This window comes from Alligator sinensis, unplaced genomic scaffold, assembly GCF_000455745.1.
Source record: "Alligator sinensis unplaced genomic scaffold, ASM45574v1 scaffold191_1, whole genome shotgun sequence".
NCBI classification, from domain to species: domain Eukaryota; kingdom Metazoa; phylum Chordata; order Crocodylia; family Alligatoridae; genus Alligator; species Alligator sinensis.
In genome coordinates, this window is record NW_005842282.1 from 140970 (window position 1) to 160531 (window position 19562).

The 19562-nt window shown below is 47.8% G+C and overlaps 2 long non-coding RNA genes across 2 annotated transcripts in view; both read right to left on the reverse strand.

Annotated features, from left to right (window-relative positions):
* Window positions 1-2927: 2927 nt before the first annotated feature.
* LOC102373075 lies at window positions 2928-8716 on the reverse strand. The gene is made up of 3 exons (XR_324365.1): window positions 8638-8716; window positions 5326-5456; window positions 2928-3031 (listed from the first exon to the last, which is right to left on the reverse strand). It is a non-coding gene; the product is annotated as an uncharacterized LOC102373075 (long non-coding RNA).
* Window positions 8717-16149: 7433 nt separating this feature from the next.
* LOC102372822 overlaps window positions 16150-19562 on the reverse strand; it is a 9301-nt gene continuing 5888 nt past the window's right edge. The window contains exon 4 of the long non-coding RNA XR_324363.3: window positions 16150-17425. This is a non-coding gene — a long non-coding RNA (uncharacterized LOC102372822). The remainder of the gene's footprint in view (window positions 17426-19562) is intronic.

A 19562-nucleotide genomic window follows, 5' to 3' on the forward strand; every position in this document is an offset into this window, starting at 1 on the left:
ATGACTACAAATGGTTGTGAACTCAGTCTTAAGCCTCACTTAAAAGACAGCACATCACCAGCCCTGTGTCCTATAGCACAACAGAAGGACATTGGTTCATTCCTGACCGAAAGAGGGAAGAAAGCCAAACTGAAATCAGAATAGTTGTCCATCAGTTATACTTCTTAAAATGGAAACTCAGTTCCATCTCCTTACTGCCCTTAATACTAATAGTTAGTACAGGAAAGTCAAACTATTAAAATATATGAATTAAAATGTTCGAAACCATCAAGACATGGAATACTCTTCACTACATTTTCATGCTATTTTTGATTGACAGTCTTCCCCATCCTGGTGCTTTGCACAGTGTCTGTCTACCTAATATGTTCATGTTATGGGCAGGGATAATATCTTTTTACCTGTCTGAAAACCCCTAGTATAGTGCAGGTACTAGTCAAATAGTAAATAAAAAGAACCATTCATGATTTTCACTGGGATTTTAAAATGTTTTGTTTAATTCTCAGTGTACTATTCTGGTTTGAACTGAAGAAACCTACAGCTGTGTTTTTTGTTTGTGTCACCATTTTAATACAACGTTGGGCCCAGATCCTGCAGATATAGCTATTAATTGATATTACTTCAAGGACTGATCCCCTTGGTAGCAATGGGACATCCACAGGACTACTCAAGTGAGCAATACTACTCACATTAGTAAGTGTTTATGGGATCAATAATGAATATTGCCTTATGTGATGTGATTTATAACAATGTTTTTTGCCTGGAGTGGGGAGTGAGGGGGAGGAAGGAAGGCCACCACTACATTTTTTTTCAAGCTGTGGAGCATATTTCCCACTCTATTCCATGTCACTTCTTTCCCTTGACGGCTTGCGCTCTTCTCAGTTCCTCTTATCCTCCCATTTCCTTCCGCTGCTACAAAGCTCTTCAAAGATCAAAGTCATCACTGACCATGAGTATGCACAATGTTCCTCCTCTTATGCTGGATGTGGGCCAGCTGGCATGTGTTAAAAACCATCATCAGAATCTGTTTAATTAATGCTCCTGATTCAGTGTTTTAATAACACACTGGAACGGATGTGATGCCGACTAGCTAATGCCCAGCAAAGGGACACTGCAGAAGTATAGCCATGACTTTGACATTAGCTGCTTTAATATTTTAAAATGTTAAGCTACTTTTTGGGCAATTCTTGAGTATGCCCTTGGAAACACAATGGAAGCCAACTTTTGATGGGTTTTCTCAATCTATTATTGTTTTATTATTAGCAATCACATAAGATATGCTATAAGTGAATGTGGCCCTTGTATGGCAGGATACATTCCCTTGCCCAAGTTGCTTACGGTTAAATTCTCCCCTGAATTACATTTGTACCTTCCTACTGGCTTTAATGGATAGGTCAGGAGAGAAACCATCTTTGGGTGCATCTACACAAGATGTTTGCTGCAGAGTAGACTGATTAGCTCAGGGATGGGCAATTATTTTGGGCAGAGGGCCGCTTACTGAGTTTTGACAAACCATTGAGGGCCGCATCACAGGCAGCTCAGGGCTGATTAATATTAATTTTCTAAATTTCTTAGGGGCCCTGTGGGCTGGATAGAATGGCCTGGCAGGCCGCCTCTGGCTCCTGAGCCCCATTTTGCCCACCCCTGGATTAGCTCCACAGTAAACATCTCAACGTCTACACATGCAGCCCAATTAGGCCTCAGGAAACTAAAACTCCACAGCAAGATAGTATTTGTAAATACAAATACTATCCTGCTGTGGAGTTTTTTACTCCACAGCACTGCACATGTAGATATTGATGCAGCTAGCTGAGGCATGAGTGTGCTGCTTGCTGGCTAGCCTCACACTAGAGCACCCTCATGCCCCAGCCAGCCTCTCTGCAGCACATTGAGTCAGGTTGGAGCAGCCCCAGGTTGGTAGGCTGACTTCCTAGGCTCCCTGCCAGCAGGGGCTGCTCCAATCTGGCTCAATGTGCTGCAGTCCCTAGGCATGCGTATAAACATGGCACCCGGGAGCAAGAAACTCCAGCACAGTAAGCAACAGAATTTATTGCTCCATGTTAATGTGCACATATAGACACACCCTATAAGTCCAAAACCCTATACAGACAGCAACATTTTACTGTTCAATTAGCTGGATAATAGTAAAAAAAGATCAAAGGTCAACTTCCAACCTAGTCCACTGGGCATGCATGAGGAAGGCACATCGAGTTCTGTAGGCAACAGAGAACACAGAGGAGTAATGTGGCTGGCATCACATTGAGGCTAATGACCAGCCTGAATGACCAGGTACCTGCTGACAGCCGGAACAATGGGGGCAGCTTCAGCAGAAGTCCACAGGCTTAGTCTTCTGGCTTTGGATCCATAGCAAAAGGTTTTAAGGGCTCTGCCACTATGAACACTATGATACAGTTGACTAAAAGCACAGTTCAAGACCTCACCACAAACTGAAATCATTTGCACCTATGAATACTAGTATTATGTTCATATTTCTGCTAGCAACTTTAGTGGGTGGGTATTTTACAGCATGGACAGGCACCCCCAGGCATGTCATAACTGAAAAATCAAGTCTTCTCGTCTTTTTTGACTGTGCATCCCTCAGACAACTGTCCCATGTTCTTTGTGCCTGACCTCTAGTGACTATATCCTCCATGCAGAAGTCCCAGAAGGTTTATATAGCTAGGTCTCCTGCAAAATGCTAGACATGTGATCCACACTGTTATCCAGATGCATACTACCCATCCCAGCCATTGTGACTCACCAGTCAACCACATCCAAACTGTGAAGAAGCAGAGTGATTTTCCCAAGAAACTCAGTTGCTGAGACAGGGATAAAATGTAATTTTCAGAGTGAAGCAATCCTTTTTTGTTTCCACAATTCTCTGCTTTGTGATCTTCACAATTTCCAGCTTCTGCAACAAAAGTTGCCTGGGTCCTAAGCACAAGAGTATTCTCTCCTAGTATCATCTTCATGTATCCACCAAGCTGCTCCAGCTGCTACACTGTATGAATTAGAGCAGGGATCCTGGTTTTCTCTGGATTAAAAAAAAAAAAAAAATCACAAATTCTCTGATAAAAACCCCCAAATCTGTGATTAAAATGAAAGGCTACTATCTCTCTCTCTCTATTTTGTTGAACATAATGTTTTTTTGATATATTTACAGTTTTAAAGCCATTTGGAAGCCTACCAGTGCCTCAATCACTATAATAAAATAAATTTTAAACACCTATATATTTTGGCATTTGATTTTGGGTTTTTCATCATGGAAAATCAGAGCTCCTGCTGAGCCCACTCTGTACACCCCAGGGAATTATGTGCAGAAAAAAAAAATCAAAATTATGCACAGAAACATTGAAAATTATATACAGGAAAATTCAAAATTATGCAAAATTGATTACTTTTATTTATTTATTTCACAAAAAACTAAATATAACACTTTGAACCTTCTTTAGAAATATATGCAGGTACTTTGTATGGTTGAGGGGTGGGTGTGAGGGGGATGTGTGAAGTGGATTTGTGAAGGTGTGGGGGGTGTTGCGTGTGTGGGGTTTATCAGAGGTTGTGAAGGGTGTGGGGGTGCGGCTTATGGGGATTTCTGGGGGATGGGCATGGGAGTATGTGGGGATTGCAGGGCCTATGTCTCCATAGATAGTTTCCCACTGGAGTGCTGGAAGCCCTGCATGGAAGCACAGAGCCAGCCGGCCTGGCCCAATAGCACGTGGACCAGGAGCTGTGCACCATTGGGCTGGGTGGGCTCCATGCCACCACATTGGGCTTCCAGCACTCCAGTGGGAAGCTGCACATGAAGGCAAGCAGGAGTCCACCTGGCCTGATGGTGCACTACTCCATGCCTCCATGTGCAGTTTTCCACCCAGCTCGATGGCACACAGCTACTGGTCCACATGTCATCAGCTCGGGCTGGCCTCCACGTGGGACTTCCCATGGACACCTCCCCGCTCTGTTAGCCCCCATCCATATACCTCCACCCTATTCCCACCTGCCCTGCTGGCTCTTCCTACAGCCCCCAACCTGCACCTCCCCCCCGGCCCTGGCAGTCACCCACACCCATACCTGCCCCACAGGGTCCCCCTTCCAACCCTGCCAGTGTCCCTCATCCCCAACCTGCAACCCCCTAGCCCCACCAGCCCTGCTGGAGGGGGCTCCCAGCTGGCACTCAACCCCCTGCAAGCCCCACTTACCTCAAAGACTCCAGGAGGGAAAGTGAGTCTGAGCCAAGCCCTAGCTGACTGAGACTCTCAGACCCTGCCCCTTCCCCTCTTCCTTCCCCTCAGGACAGGGCTTAGGGTTTGCTGCCCTTTGTGCGAGAAGCTCTTGCAGGCTGGAAATCTGCCAGCCTGCAGAGAACTTTTTGCAAATGTGGAAAATCTGTGGGTATCTCTGTTAAAATGAAAAATCTACTTTTTTCCCCTCTGTTTAAAGGGAAACTCCATGGGGTTTTCCATTTTTCTGTGGGAAATAGAAAACCAAGATCCCTGGAGATGATAGGTATATCTACATTGTATGGCACCATTTTAGTGAATGCAGTCCTGAAAGTGTACCCTTTTTCATTTACTCCTGCTGTGCACATGCCCCATTCCAAAAAATACCATGTAGCCGTTCTCAGGAGCACACCCAAACTCAAGAGTAGCACTGGGTGGGGCCTGGGTTCACACCAAAGAACAGCTGAATGCTTCTTTTCTTTGGAATGTAGTACTCACAAGGCACATTTATACAAGATGCTATGGCCAAGTAGCAACAAGCTACTGCACCATAGCTCATTGCTACCATGCAGCAGCATTGCTGGGCACTAACTGTGATGTGACGCAATGCTACTGCACAGTAGTAACAAACTACTGCACAGTTGCATCAGGAAAAAATCATGCAACTGTGCAGTAATGCACAATCATGCAGCAACGGTACTCCTCAGTAACGCCGGTTGCTGTGCAATCAGTAACAACTGCACGGTCCACCACTTACGTAGATGTGGCCACAGACTGGTGCCAAGTACATGGTGGTAGTTCCTGGCACAACGTAAATGTGCCTGATATGGTCTGGGAAGAAGATCAGAACCTGCTAGGTATCTGAAGGAAGGTGATCATCCCAATGAAGTAGCAAGAGACAAGTGGCAAGAGACCATTCAGACTTCATGATAGACCCAAACATGAAGTGAGAGAGAGAGTGCAAGCAGTAGATTAAAATGACTAAGTAACAGAAATGGCTAAGAAGGGAATGGGGAAATGAGACCAGGGATGGTCACTGGGGTTTCACTTCCTACAAACCATTCTACATCCAGAAGTTGGACCAAATTTCATTATCTCTGTTGCTTACCAATGGTTCTTCTTATATTGTTCCTTCTGCATTCCTCAGTCTATCACCTCCCTGGTATGGATTTAATGAAGAGCAAATGGCAAAATGTTCTTTAGCTTTGATACATGGCCACTCCGCCCAAGTGTCAGGGTCTGCAAAGCAAGGTGAGAAGTCTCACAACAAAAAGAATGACATAAAGAACCAAGGTTAAAGACCAGCCTTAAAGAACCAAGGTTTCACTGCAGGCTTCTAGTACTTCCTGTTGATGGTCCTATTAAAATCACTGATAGGCTTCTCTATTTGTGAGCCCAGTTTGGCATAAGACATAAGGACGAAGCAGGAGTAAAGTGAATTCTTCCAACATTCAGACAGGCTTGTCTTATATTCAGCATGGAGGAAGGAATGAGTTTAAGGTTATTTTATTTTACCTGGACTTGTTTGAATATCTCTGAAAGTAATAGGGCTAGTTTTCCCCCACAAAATATGCTTTCAAAATGATCATCCACTTATCTGACTTCTGGGTTTGCCGCCTTTGCATTCACAAATTTGGAACTAGTTTTCTCTGTGAAAGGGTATTTAATAAGTTTGTCTCCTGGGTCCTGAAAATAATTTAAAATCCTTTTGATGGCTTTTGTTCTCTTTAGCAATTAATGGCTTATCAGTAAGCTTTTTGGAGAACAATGTGTCTGATTCTCCTCTTATGTAATTTTCCACTTGTATAATTCCACTGACTCCAGCAGAGTTACTTACACTTTACAGGTTTATAAGAGAAGAATTGGAACCATAAAGTCCATCACTCTTTAATCAGATGCTTTGAATTCTTCCTCTTATTCAACGAGAACTTTGCTAGGAGTACTTCACAGAAATCTGTAATTCTCATTTCTGTGACATTAGAGAGTTGGTCATTATTCAGAATGTTTTCACCCCTTCATTTCAGAAACTGTATGGAGTGTAAGTCCAGTTTTCTGCCATACATACTTAAATGTGTTGTCCTCATAGACAGTGACAAGGACAGACAGAAGCTCTGTCTAGAGAGTTAGTTCTCCCTAAGAGATGAGGAAGGAGAAGCCTCAATATCATTTCATTCTGGGGAATGATTGGCATTTTTTTTCTACTTATTCATATCTGTTACCCTGTTGTCAAACATCCTTGCTGAAAGGATTTATTTTGCATATACCCTGCTTGTAGGCTGTCTAGCTTTTAGGTGTCTCCCAACCATGCAGTCGGTCCAATAAAAAATATCACCCACAAACTCTCGCTTGTCACATAAGTCATTAAACACACGCCTTTTCTACCCATAGAATAAAGCCTGCAGCCAGAAGTTCAGTGAGATGCTCTAATTCCATATATATATCTAATTTGGCCTGAATGTTCCCTAGGCATCTAGATTTGGCTTATTGTGCATGCTCAGAAGTGAACCATTATGGATGTTTATGCATCTAAGACTAGAAACAGACATTGCTGATCTGAAGTGGATCAGCTGTGGTGAGACATTTGCTTTACTGAGCAACATAAATGTTCCTCATGCCTGGGGATTTCCTGGGTCCTTTGCTGCCCCATGTTGGGTACTGCACTGAGGCCTGGATCAGCGCAGGTCCTCACACAGTGTGGAGCAGTGCAGGAGCTGGCACCCTGTGCCTCCATGCTGGCCTGTGCCTCCACCTGAAGCACAGACTAATATGGGTCCTGGCAAGGAAGAACTGGGATTCCTCAGCTCCCACACTGCCCTGTGGTGAGATCCCTCCTGATCCATGCCTCAGCATAAAGCAAGGATCAGTGTAGGTCCAATAAGGAGGTGTGGGGCAGTGTGGCAGCCCTGGGGATTCCTGGGACCCTGTGCCTCCCTGCTGAGATCTGGTATGGAGGCACAAGTTGTGGGGTGTGGGAACTGGGGAATCCCCAGCACCCTGTGCCTTGATGCCAGAACATATGATGACCCCTGACTCATGCCTCTGCCTAAAGCAATGTGGGTACCTGTTCTGAGGTATGAGGTGCTGGGGATTAACTGGCTCCCATGCCCCCTTCAAACTCTCCCACTGGGACTTGCGCTTACCCATGCTACTGCATGAGGAACAGGTCATCACAGGTCCCATGGAGGCCTGGAGCCATGTGGGGACTGGTGTGGAGATACAGGGTGCCTGGGATTCCTCAGGTCCCATGCCTCCATGTTACAGGATGATTGTAGATCTCCTCTGTTTAGAGTTCTCTTCCCCTCTGACTTTGTATGGGCATTGCTACCTATCCTTTGGAAAACTCTCCTGCCGTGTGCTGATGGGAGAAAAGCAAATAGATCACAAAAGAGGCCACTGATGCACACTCAATGACAGGTATCTCATATCAGGATTATTGCAGCAGGGCTCCACCTCCTCTTACACCCTGGCCATGCCCAACCATTCTGGATCTTCATTTTCTATTTTTTCTGGTGGCAGTCCAGATCCTTCACCCAGCCTTTATCTTCAGCAGGTTTGTTCCACCGCTAATTAATAATCATTTACCACTACGTAGGCTCAAAGACTGTTACCTCATCCTCAAACTTCCATGTAAATTCCTCCCTTTTTCTCTCTATTTCAGTTCTGTCATAAAGTACACGTTTTTAGGGAAGAGCTCGCAGTCTCCCTGCCCTGAGGGCACCCTCTTATCTCGCCTGCCATATCTTTGATGGAAAGATAACTCAGGAGGCTGCCCACGAGCCTTCGCTTAGCCCTGGTTCACTGAACCTTACTCAAGCTCTCTGATCTGTAGGCCCTTTACCAGGCCTCTCTTCAGTATGGTGCTGCATGAGACACCTCAGGCCTTATAGGTCAATTGTGTGGCTCCAACCACCCCTTTACCATGCCTCTTGCCTCGCATGTGTTACATTGCTGTTATGCTCTGTTGGGGCCTTGGCCTACTCAGACTCTGCCCCTTTGATATAGCTAGGCCTTCTAGCCAAGACCTACTGTGGTGAGCCTGGCTTTGAGGCACTAGCCCACAAACTCCTTTTATTACTGGGTCCCTGGCCCTTGCAGCTCACACCCCTCTGGTGCTGGGTTCTCCAGCCCCTTGCAGCTTGTGCCCCTCTGGCACTGGGCTCTCTGTAGCCCCTGAGACTGCACCCCTCTGGTGCTAGGGTTCTACACAGTCATGTGCCCCCAGTGAGGCATCCTCCTCCCCTATTAGCTTCTTCCTGGTCCACTGATGCAAACAGTAACACAAACCTGAGCCCCTGGGCTACAACATAACATTAATAATAAAGGGAGCACTCTGCTCCTTTAAGTGGGCCAACTCCCCCACACACTTTAGAATACCAGCCCCTTTTATCTCTGGGCACCTTGTGAGCCCCTAGAGTCTTACTGTGTTTGGAGATAGCAAAGCAGGCAACCAGATGCATGGGTCCACTCTCTTGTACAGGCACTCCTTCTCCTGACAGTTGCCAAAGAGAGAGTGACCCACAACCAGCCTCAGCCCTGAGCTTATATGTGCCATGGGCTCTGACTCCTTCCAGTCAGCTGACTGCCTGCAGGTGCGGGCTAATTAACTCATTAGCTTGTTACTCAGGCAACCTGCAGCTGTGGGGCTCTGTGTAGCCTCCCAGGCTCCTTTGCTAAGCTGTTTCTGCTCTTGAAGGCGGAGGCACCCCTAGATGCCCAGCAACACTGACTTTTCTCTAGCTTTTTCTGAGCAATGTTTCGTACCCATTCTAACCTCTCTTGAAACTCACGTACCTGCTTGGGCCTATAATCTCTCCCCAGACTCTCCTCTAACCACCTCTCACAGACTTCATCTAATAAGCCTCATGGCGGTGTCTATAAACTAATTCAAATGGTGTACACCCCATAGAAGCCTCAGGTACCTCCCTAATAGCAAACAATAATGGAGGTATCAGCAGTTCCCACCTTTGCGGTCCCCTTGAATACACACTTGAAGCATCCCCTTTAAAGTGCAGTTGAAACTTTCAACCAATCTCTCTGTTTGCAGATGGTAGATGGATGTTCTAAGTTCTTGGATTTTGAGTTTAGCACAAACCCCCCTAGATATAAAATTCCTCCCTTGATCCATAAGGATCTCCTGTGGTATCCCTACCCTAGATATCCATTTTATAAGTTTCTCCGCTATTTTTTGGAGCAGAAATGGACCTCAAAGGAATAGCTTCTGGAAATCTCATGGCATAGTCTACCAGCACTTGGACAAATTGATGATATCACACACTACTCTTGGGGAAAGGTCCCGCAATTTCCATGGCAATATGGTCAAAGGGTCTTTCTACTAATGACAATGGAAAAAGGGACACCAGGAGAGGGCATATATCAGAAATTCTCTGACAGTCTAATCAATCACAGCAATATGTCTTCACCTGTTTACAGAGGCCAGACTAAAATACTCACTGCTTGCGTTGTGCCTCTGTTTTGTCATGCTCCAGGTGACCTCCCATAGGGAGAGTGTATGCCACCCACAAGAGAGTCTGTCAATATTTCCATGGTACTAAAATTTGTAATACCTCCTCCTCCTCCACTTTCCCATGTTTGACCCTATATAATTTGCCATTTTTTACCTCAAATCTGGGAAAAGCTTCAGCTAGTCCAGGATTCATAAACTCCCCTTCTTGCTTAGCTAACCCTTCCTTAAAGATGGTTTGGAATATCAGTTCTTGTTCCTGTTCTCTGAACTGACCATCCCTTATAATCTCCTCCAGATCCAATGTTGTATCCAGGGCCATGGGTTGTGGAATGCTCTCTGCCTCCACCCCCATAAAACCCTCAGTCTGCAAGTCCCCTGCCCCATCTCTTTTTGAGTCTCTCCATTGTTTGACCCACCACCTCTTGGAGGTAGGGCCAATCTACTCCCAACAGCATTGGACATGGTAAGGTTTCTGCTAGCCCTAATACTATGTCTTCTGTTCTTCCCATAACACAGAAGCGAGCAATTATTTTGGCTGGAGGACCACTTAATGAGTTTTGGTAAGCTGTTGAGGGTTGCAAGGGTAGCTCCACCCCTTGACATGTGCCCCGCCCCCTGATTGCCATCTTGGGACTGGCAGTCCTGCACCCTAACCCATGGCCTTTGCCACCAGAAGTCCCTCCCCTTGCCCCAGAAGTACTCTGTTTGGGAAGAGGGATTGCCATCTTGGAACTGGGGAAAAAACCAAACTATATACTAAAAATCAACCATCCATAATAACATATTTTAATTTTATATAAAAACAATTTTGTCCTTATTTGTGTGTTTGCATTGTGTATATAGATATGATTGCATAATAGCTCAAAATGAAGTCTTACTCTTCTATATTGGGGGGCTGGGGGTATGGGTATGAGGTTGGTGGGGGGCTGTGGAGGTGTGTGTGGATTTGTGTGTGTATGGGGTGTGGGGATGTCTGTGGATGTGGGGAGGTGGGTATGGGGATTTGTGGGGATATTTGGGTGTTTGTGTCTGTGTGGGTGGGTGGGTATAGGGCTTGTGGGGTGTGTGGAGGTAAGGGTGCCTGGGGGTGTGTGTGGGGTGTCTGTGTGGGCGTGTGTGGATACATGGACTTAGTCACAGGCAATGACTTGGTGAGAGATCTTTGGGTGCTTGATTTGGGGGCCCAGTGTGTGGCTGGTGACATTAATAAGAGTGGCTACAAGGGGGCCAGGCATGGCTGTAGCCACCTGAACCTAGGAAGGTTGTAAGACCCAGAAGGGGCCAGGCACAGTTACGGCCACCTGAGCCCCACTGGGGAGGGAAGCCCTATAGCCCTGGTAAGGGGGTGGCCCCAGGGAGGGGGCAAAGATCTGGAGTCCCAGTGAGGGGGAAACCAGAGGGCTGGGAGCCCAGTATGTCTGAGTGTATAGAGTTGCCCTGGGAGGGGCTTGGGCCAGCTTAGATTCATAGATTGTAGAGTTGGAAGGGATCATCATGTCTGACCCCGTGCCCCTGGCAGGAAAGAGGGCCGAGGTCAGATGACCCCAGCCAGGTGACTATCAAGCCTCCTCTTGAAGACCTCCAAGTTAGGTGATAGTACTACCTCCCTTGGAAGCCCATTCCAAATTCTGGCCACCCTTACCGTAAAAAATGTCTTCCTAATGTCTAACCTAAATCTACCCTCCGCTGGTTTGCACCCATTATTCCTAGTTACTTCCTGGGGTGCTCTGGTAAATAGCACATCATCAATTCCCTGTTGTCCTCCCTTGATAAACTTATAGGCAGTTACAAAGTTTCCCCTCAGCTGTCTCTTGTGAAGGCTGAAGAGATACAGCTCTATCCACCTCCCCTCATAGGGTCTTTCACGGAGGCCACTAATCATGCGAGTGGCCCTCCTCTGAACCCTCTCCAGATTCTCCGTGTCCCTCTTGAAGCACGGCGTCCAAAACTGGACACGGTACTCCAACTGCGGCCTGACCAATGCCACATAGAGGGGGAGCATCACCTCCCTTTATCTGTTGGTCATGCACCTGCTAATACATGACAAGGTGCCATTGGCTTTGTTGATGGCCTCATTACACTGCCGGCTCATGTTCATCTTGGAGTCAACTATAACTCCAAGATCTCTCTCAGCCTCTGAGCTGCTGAGGAGGTCATCCTCAACCTATAGGTGTGCTGGGGATTCCTCCTTCCTAAGTGGAGTACCTTCATAGTAGCTAGGGTCAGGAGGGACCTGAACAGATCCCCTGAAACTTACATTTATCTTTGTTAAATTGCATCCTATTTCGTTCCGCCCATTGATCCAACATGTCCAGGTCAGCCTGTATTTGCTCCCTGCCCTCTGGTGTATTAACTTTGCCTCATAACTTGGTACCATCTGCGAACTTGAAGAGGGTGCTGTCCACACCCTTGTCCAAATCACTGATGAAGATATTAAATAACACCGGTCCAAGGAACAAACCTTGCGGGACCCCACTGCCCACCTCCTTCCAGACCGAGAACGACCTGTCCACCACCACTCTCTGGGTGCAGTGTCTAAGCCAGTTGGCCACCCACCTCACTGTGTAGCCATCCACTCCAAAGCCTGCTAGCTTTCCTATGAGAATAGGATGTGAAACTGTGTGGAAGGCCTTCCTAAAATCCAGGTAGATGACATCAACCTCAGCTCCTGTGTCAAGGCAATGTGTGACCTGTTCATAAATGGCTGTAAGGTTTGTCATGCAGGATCTACCTGTGGCGAACCCATGCTGGTTTCCTTTCAGCATCATTTCCCCTGCTGGGCCTTCACAAATGCTCTCTTTGATGATTTTTTTCCCAGGGACAGAGGTAAGACTGACTGGCCTAAAGTTACCCAGCTCATCCCTTCTCCCCTTCTTAAAAATGGGCATCACATTGGCCCTTTTCCAGTCCTCAGGGATCTGGCTGGAGCACCAGGAGTGCTCAAACAGCCGTGCCAGTGGCTCAGTTATGACATTGGCCAATTCCTTCAGCACCTGTGGATGGAGGTCATCTGGGCCAGCTGATTTGTACCAATCCAGCCCTTCCAAGTGCTCCTTAATTAAGTCAGCACTAACCTTTGGTGGTCTGGTGCCTTTTGGACATTTGTCTATGTTCAAGGTGGGGGAATTGTCTTGGTCAGTACTTAGGAATATTGAAGCAAAGAACTCATTGAAGAGCTCTGCCTTTTTCCCTGGGTCAACCACCAACTGTCCTGATTTGTCCTGCAGGGGCCCTATATTACTCTGCGCCTTCCTTTTGCTCGCTATGTATCTGTAGAAGGACTTTTTATTGTCCTTAATTGTTGTAGCCAGCCTAAGCTCCAGCCCTGCCTTGGCCTGCCTAACTGATTCCCTGCAATAGCGTGCCAGGGAGATGTATGTCTCCTTGGTGGCTGCCCCCTGCTTCCACTGCCTATAAATCTTGTTCTTTGCCCCCAGTCTTTCCTGGAGTTCCCTGTTCAGCCAAAGGGGCTTTTTAATCCCCTTACCCCCTTTCCTGTGTAAGGGGATAGACTCCCCTTTTGTGCCCCAAGGATCACTCCCTTGAGAAACCTCCAACCCTCCTGAACCCCCATTTGCTCGATGCTCTTGAGTTCCATTACCTCACTAACTAGCCTTCTAAGTTTACTAAAGTTGGCCCTTCTGAAGTCTAACACTTTAGCCTCACTGGATATTTTTCTCACCCTACACTGGATAGTGAACTCTATCAAGTGATGGGCACTATCTCCCAGGTTACTGTGTACTCACAGGTTCCCCACAAGATCATCCCCTGTTGCTAAGTCCAGGTCTAGCAAGGCGCTACCCCTGGTGGGACTGGACACCACCTGGGTTAGGTGGAGGTCCTGCACACAGTGTAAGAACCTCCATGAGCAGCTTGTTTTGGCTATCTATTCCTTCCAGCAGATGTCCGGGCAATTTAGATCCCCCATGACCCCTGCCTCCCTTGCTTGTATGGCACCTGAGAGCTGCCTGGAGAATACTTTGTCTAGCTCATCATCCTGGTGAGGAGGTCTATAGTAGACCCCCACTACCAAGCTTGGCACTGGTCAGGTAAAAGAGACCCTATGAGAGGGGGTGGAGTGTGAGAGGAGGGCGGTATGAATGTGCGTGTGTCTGAGGCCTGACAACGAGGGCTAAACTTGGTCTGGCTGTAGGCCAGGAGCGTTGTCACCTGGATGCCATCTGCAAGGCTTGGGCTGCGGTATAGGGGAGGAACAAAGCCACAGATAGTGCTTCTTGGCATCAGGGCAAGAATGGGCAGCCTCCCGCCTAATTAACATCCTAATTAGATATCAGCAAGGCATGGCAGGAGAGACAGGTGGGCAGCATGCCCAGAGGCAGGTGGGGAAAACTAGCACTGTGGCTGGTTAGGGAGCCCACTCTGCCACACATACCTATAGGCTGGGTAATACCCTTCTAAACAACACAGTGGCTGAAAGGGATCTTGGAGTCATTGTTGATTTCAGGATGGACATGAGTGGCCAATGCGGGGAGATCGTCAGTAAGGCTAACTGCACCTTGTTGTACATCTACCGAGGCATCACAAGCAGGTCCAGGAAGGTGATCCTTCCCTGCTATGCAGTGCTGGTCAGGTTGCAGTTGGAGTACTGCATTCAGTTCTGGGTGCCGCACTTCAAGAGGGATGTGGCTAATCTTGAGAGGGTCCAGAGGAGGGCCACTCACATGGTCTGGGGGCAGCTGAGATGTGAGCAGTGCTCGGTCCTCAGGCCCGTACTTTTTAACATCTTCATCAGCGACTTGGACGAGGGGGTGGAAAGCACGCTGTCTAAGTTTGCTGATGACACTAAGATGTGGGGTGAGGTGGACACACCTGAAGGGAGAGAGAGGCTGCAACTAGATTTAGACAGACTACAAAAGTGGGCAGATGAGAATAGAATGGGGTTCAACGTAGAAAAATGCAGGGTGCTGCACCTTGGGAGAAGGAATCCACAGCATACATACAGGATGGGGAGTTCCCTTCTTGAAAGCACAGAGGTGGAAAGGGGTCTTGGAGTCATTATTGACTCCAAGATGAACACGAACCACCAATGCCAGACCGCAGCCAGCAAGGCCAGCCATACCTTTGGATGCGTGACAAGGTACATCTCAAGCCAGTCCAGAGAGGTGATACTCCCCCTCTCTGTGACTTTGGCCAGGCCGCAGTGGGAGTACTGCGTCCAGTACTGGGCGCCGCACTTCAAAAAGGATGTGGCCAGCCTGGAGATGGTTCAGAGGAGGGCCACCCACTTGGTGAGAGGGCAGCAGGACAGGCACTACAAGGAGAGGCTGAAGGACCTGAACCTGTTCAGCCGCAGCAAGAGGAGGCTGAGGGGGGACCTGGTGGCTGCCTACAAGCTCCTCAGGGGGGAAAAAACAGCAAATAGGCAGAGCTCTTTTCTCCCCAGCACCACCTGGGGTGACGAGGAACAATGGTCATAAGCTGAGGGAGATTAGGTTTAGGTTGGAGATCAGAAGGCAATATTTTACAGTTAGGGTGGCCAAAATCTGGAACCAACTTCCCAGGGAGGTGGTCCTTGCCCCTACCTTGGGCATATTCAAGAGGAGGTTGGATGATCACCTGTCTGGGGTCTTGTGAACCCAGCATTCATTGCTGCCTGTGGCAGGGGGTCAGGCTAGATGATCTGTTCTGGTCCCTCCTGACCCTAGCTACTATGAAACTATGGATAGATATCTGGCTGTGGTATTATGATCCCAGCACTCATTCCTGCCCAGGGCAGGGGGTCAGACTTGATGATCTGTTCAGATCCCTTGCGACCCTAGAAACTATGAAACTACGTGTGTAGTGGGGTGCGTGCACATAGCAGTGAGTGGAGATCCCCCCCAGAGGCACATGGGTGTGGGGAGGGGTGTGGGGCACTCCCTGCTACAGCCACCTGGAGCTCATGCTGGGCTGCCCTGCATCTGCTTTGCACTGCCACCGCTGCCCCGTGGTGCAGCTTGGAGGTAGCAGTGACAGCAGCGGGCCAGCCTGGAGTGGGGTCTGGGTAGCTGTAGCAGGAAGCACCAGGCAGCAACAAGGGGGAGAGACCACTTTTACTCCGTGCTGAGCAAGTTTCTGCCCAGCTGACGCTACTGCTGCTGCTGTTTAGCATAAGCAGGCAAGTCTGGGGCAGGTGGAGGGTGCGCCAGATTAAGGCTGTGGCATGGGTCCCCACCTGTACCTCAGGGCTGGGGTCAGCAGTGGCAGGAGATACAAGAAGCTGCCACCACCTGGTCTGTCTAGAAAGGCAGTCCAGATGTGGAACTGCCCCAGCCCTGCTGCATGGCCAAGGTGTGGCAGGACATGCCACCACCTGACAGCGCATGGACCAGGAGGGACCAAGGGACCCGCTGTGGGCCAGACAAAGCCCCTCTGTGGGCCAAGTCTGGCCCACAGGCTGTATTTTGCCCACCCCTGCCATAATAGTTAGTCTCAGCTGCCATCTGCAATAAGTATACAAGGCTCTGTGAATACAGACCATATTCACTGGTGGTTCTTCATCCCCAGCCTGGGAAGAAATCAGGTCAGCTCTGATCATAGTCTGTGTACATCTGGTATCTACCACCATGGGAACTATAAGGTCCCTGATCGTTACATCTACTATTGGTTTGGCTCATCACCAAGGACCTTTATGTCTGCCAAAACTACAGTCCATTTGGTCTTCGTGGGGTAAATCCCCTGACTGATCCCCTTTTGGGGACAGAATCTCATGATGTGGGCCTGATTTCCACATCCATAACAGATTATTTCCCTGAGTTCCCAGCTCTTAGATTCTCTAACTGGTCCTATAGTGTTTTCTAATTTTTGCCAATGGTTTCTAGAATTCCCCCTGTCCAGTTGGTGTAACACTTCTGCCTTTCCCTGGTTTATCATGCTCTGTAGCTGTAAAAACCTCAGCTAAATGTAGGGCCTCCTCCACTGGTGGTGTCCTCTGACCTATTTTTGGGTATCTCCACACAAGTAAGTGTGGAACTGTTGTAGTGCAAATATATTCAGGACCTCAGCCACAGACTTGCCCTCCAGCTATATTGATTTTTCCAGCAAATCTTTAAATGTTTGTACTAACAACTGAGGTCTCAGTTCTTCCAACTTTTTCTTTGCTCAAAAGCATTGTCTATAATATTTTGGAGAGATTTCTAAGCTGTATAGAATTGCTCATTTTACTGTTTTGTAATCTCTTCCAACTGCTTTAGACAAGGCCCTGTATGCCACTTTAGCTGGTCCTACAAATAAGGGCCTAGCTGACTGGCCCACCCAGATGGATCCCATCCCGCAATTATTGCAGTCCTCTCGAACGATTCGAGGAATGTCTCCATGTCATCCTCTGATGTCTTTCTAGGAAGCCTTAAGCCATCTGGTACTTAAGCCATGGCTGTTTGTTGATCCTCCAGCTTCTCACTTAACTCATGTTGACGTGAAAGAATCATAATTTGTGCCTCAGCTTCTTGGGCCCTTACTTTTATCAGTTCCTTCATCTTGGCCTGCTGGTTTTGCAAGATCCTCAAAGTGATACCATGTGCTTGTTACTAATCCTGAGGCTTGCCTGTGTCTGCCCCAGCTAGTTCCATTGTCCATTTTTTCTTCTGTTTCTAAGCAGCCAGGTTATCCCTTCCCAGGTTCAACCTTCCTGGCCAATACAATTTTTGTTACAGGATGATTGTAGATCTCCTCTCTGTAGGGTTCTCTTCCCCTCTGACTTTGTATGAGCGTTGCTACTTTTCCTTTGGAAACTCACCTGACACACCTTGATAAAACAAATAGATCACAGAAAGAGGTCACTGATACACATACAATGACAAGTATCAAATCTCAGGATTATTTTTGCAGGGCTCCACCTCCCCTTATACCCTGGCCATGCCCAACCATTCTGGATCTTCATTTACTATTTTTTTCTAGTGGGAATCCAGGTCCTTCACCCAGCTTTTATCTTCAGTAGGTTTGTTCAGCCATTAATCAATCATCATTTACCACTACATAGGTTCAAAGACTGTTACCTTGTCCTCAAACTTTCATGTAAATTCCTTCCTTTCTCTCTTTTTCAGTCCTGTCGTAAAGTGTGCCTTTTTAGGGAAGAGCTCACAATCTCCCCATCCCCATTAACTTTTTCCCAACAGTCAATATTTTTCTAGTGGTCTCCAGTATTCCTCAGATGATCGCACTCTCACTAAATCTGCTCCAAGCCCAGCAGTGAAAGTTTGTGTCTGACTCGGTGCCTCTGCACAGACTGCAGCAACGTTAGCCAGTTGTTCCTTTTTCCCCGTCCCGGGCAGTCGAACCTTTCTGTTGGTCATTTTTAGGCTTTTCCGGCTCCTACCAGCTTCTTGTTAGCCTCCTTTTTTCCTTTGCAGATGTCGGGAATTACAAACCAGGGAGGTCTGATGACATCATCTCTCCTCGCTGCACTCCGGGAACGCCTACCAGGTAAGTACTTCATATTCTCTTCATAACAGGGACCAATGTCAGTCTCCCTGTCACACTCCACACTGAGACATGCCTCCCCTATGGCACATCTCTAAGCAGAAAAAGGCAGGCAGGTACTCCAGGAGCTTGAGATGCCCAATTTTACCCAGGCCCCTCAAGCTGCCATAGCATCTCCCTGGGGTGGCAGGAAAGTGCAGGGAGCTCTGGGCCAAAACACACATTGGCCAGAACAAAGTGGCACATCAGCAGTACAACAAAAGGTAGGGGCAAGTTTGCTGAATTTTTTTGCCACCATAAAAATTGTTACAGAAGCACAAATGTGACATCAAGCAAAGTCTGTTTCTACCCTAATGCCACGTCCAGATGAATGTGGATGTTTGGTTCCCTGGGGACAAGTGGCAGCAGCACAAGGTGCCGACCCCAGCAGCCTTACCTGGGGTCCTAGGGGCTAGGGAAACCGCAGCCATGGGATTTCCTGGAGTCAAAAAACACCTCTGCACTGCAAGGTAGCAGTTCGGGGAACACCTGAATGTGTGGCACTGCAGACAAGTCTGTGGTACCACGCAGCACACAACCATACTCATCTGAACGCGGCCTAAATGTCCAACTCTGCTTATTGTTTATAGTAATCTAAATCTATCCAGGAAGTGCATAAATTCTATGCAAGTCCACAGATCTTTGCTAAAAACAAAAACCTGAATGAGCAACTTTTTGATGCTGAGGTTTGCGGTGGTTGTGCTACTCTTCTTTTGCCCAACAGCGTAAGCGATTAAGGCGCCTTCTCAAAATATCACAGACCTACATTCTAACTTTTCCATGAACCCTGAGGGGATCTAAGCCCAAATTTCCCATTCCCAGACAGTGCTTAAATCACTTGGCACTTCTGAGGATATCCTTCACCTGTTCTGTTGGAGCTGGGCCGCTGGGTAGCCAAAAGTGAAAGATTCATGGGGTCAAAAGGACAGCAAGCAAGAGGGAGCCTTGCTCCCAGTGAAGTGGCTGCTGCTGTGCCTTGCAAGGAAGGTGACTCTAGAATCAGGCCCCTACTTCCAGTGCTGCTTATGCATGTCATAGTCAAAATTCACTGGATATTGAATAGGTCTGTGTAAAGGAGATAGTGTTCACTTCAGATTCGGATTCAGCTGATTTGGGGGACAGTGATTTGATTTGAATCACTGTCCTGAATCGATTTGGCCAAATCTGATTTGGAGATTTGGCTGCTGCCAAATCAGCCGAATCTCTAAATCACACAGGCCCTGTCCCCCGCCTGCTTTCCCAGCCATGGCAGGGGTTGCCCAGCCTGCCCCAGCTCCCGGCTCTTTGAAAAAAAAACAAAACCCACTCACCAGATGCTGCCCAGAAGGGAGCGATCTCTGTTACCCCCGACTGCCCCATGCTGCATGGGGGGATCTGCCATGGGTCCCCTGACCCCCATGCACTCTTCCAACCCCTCCCCCCCC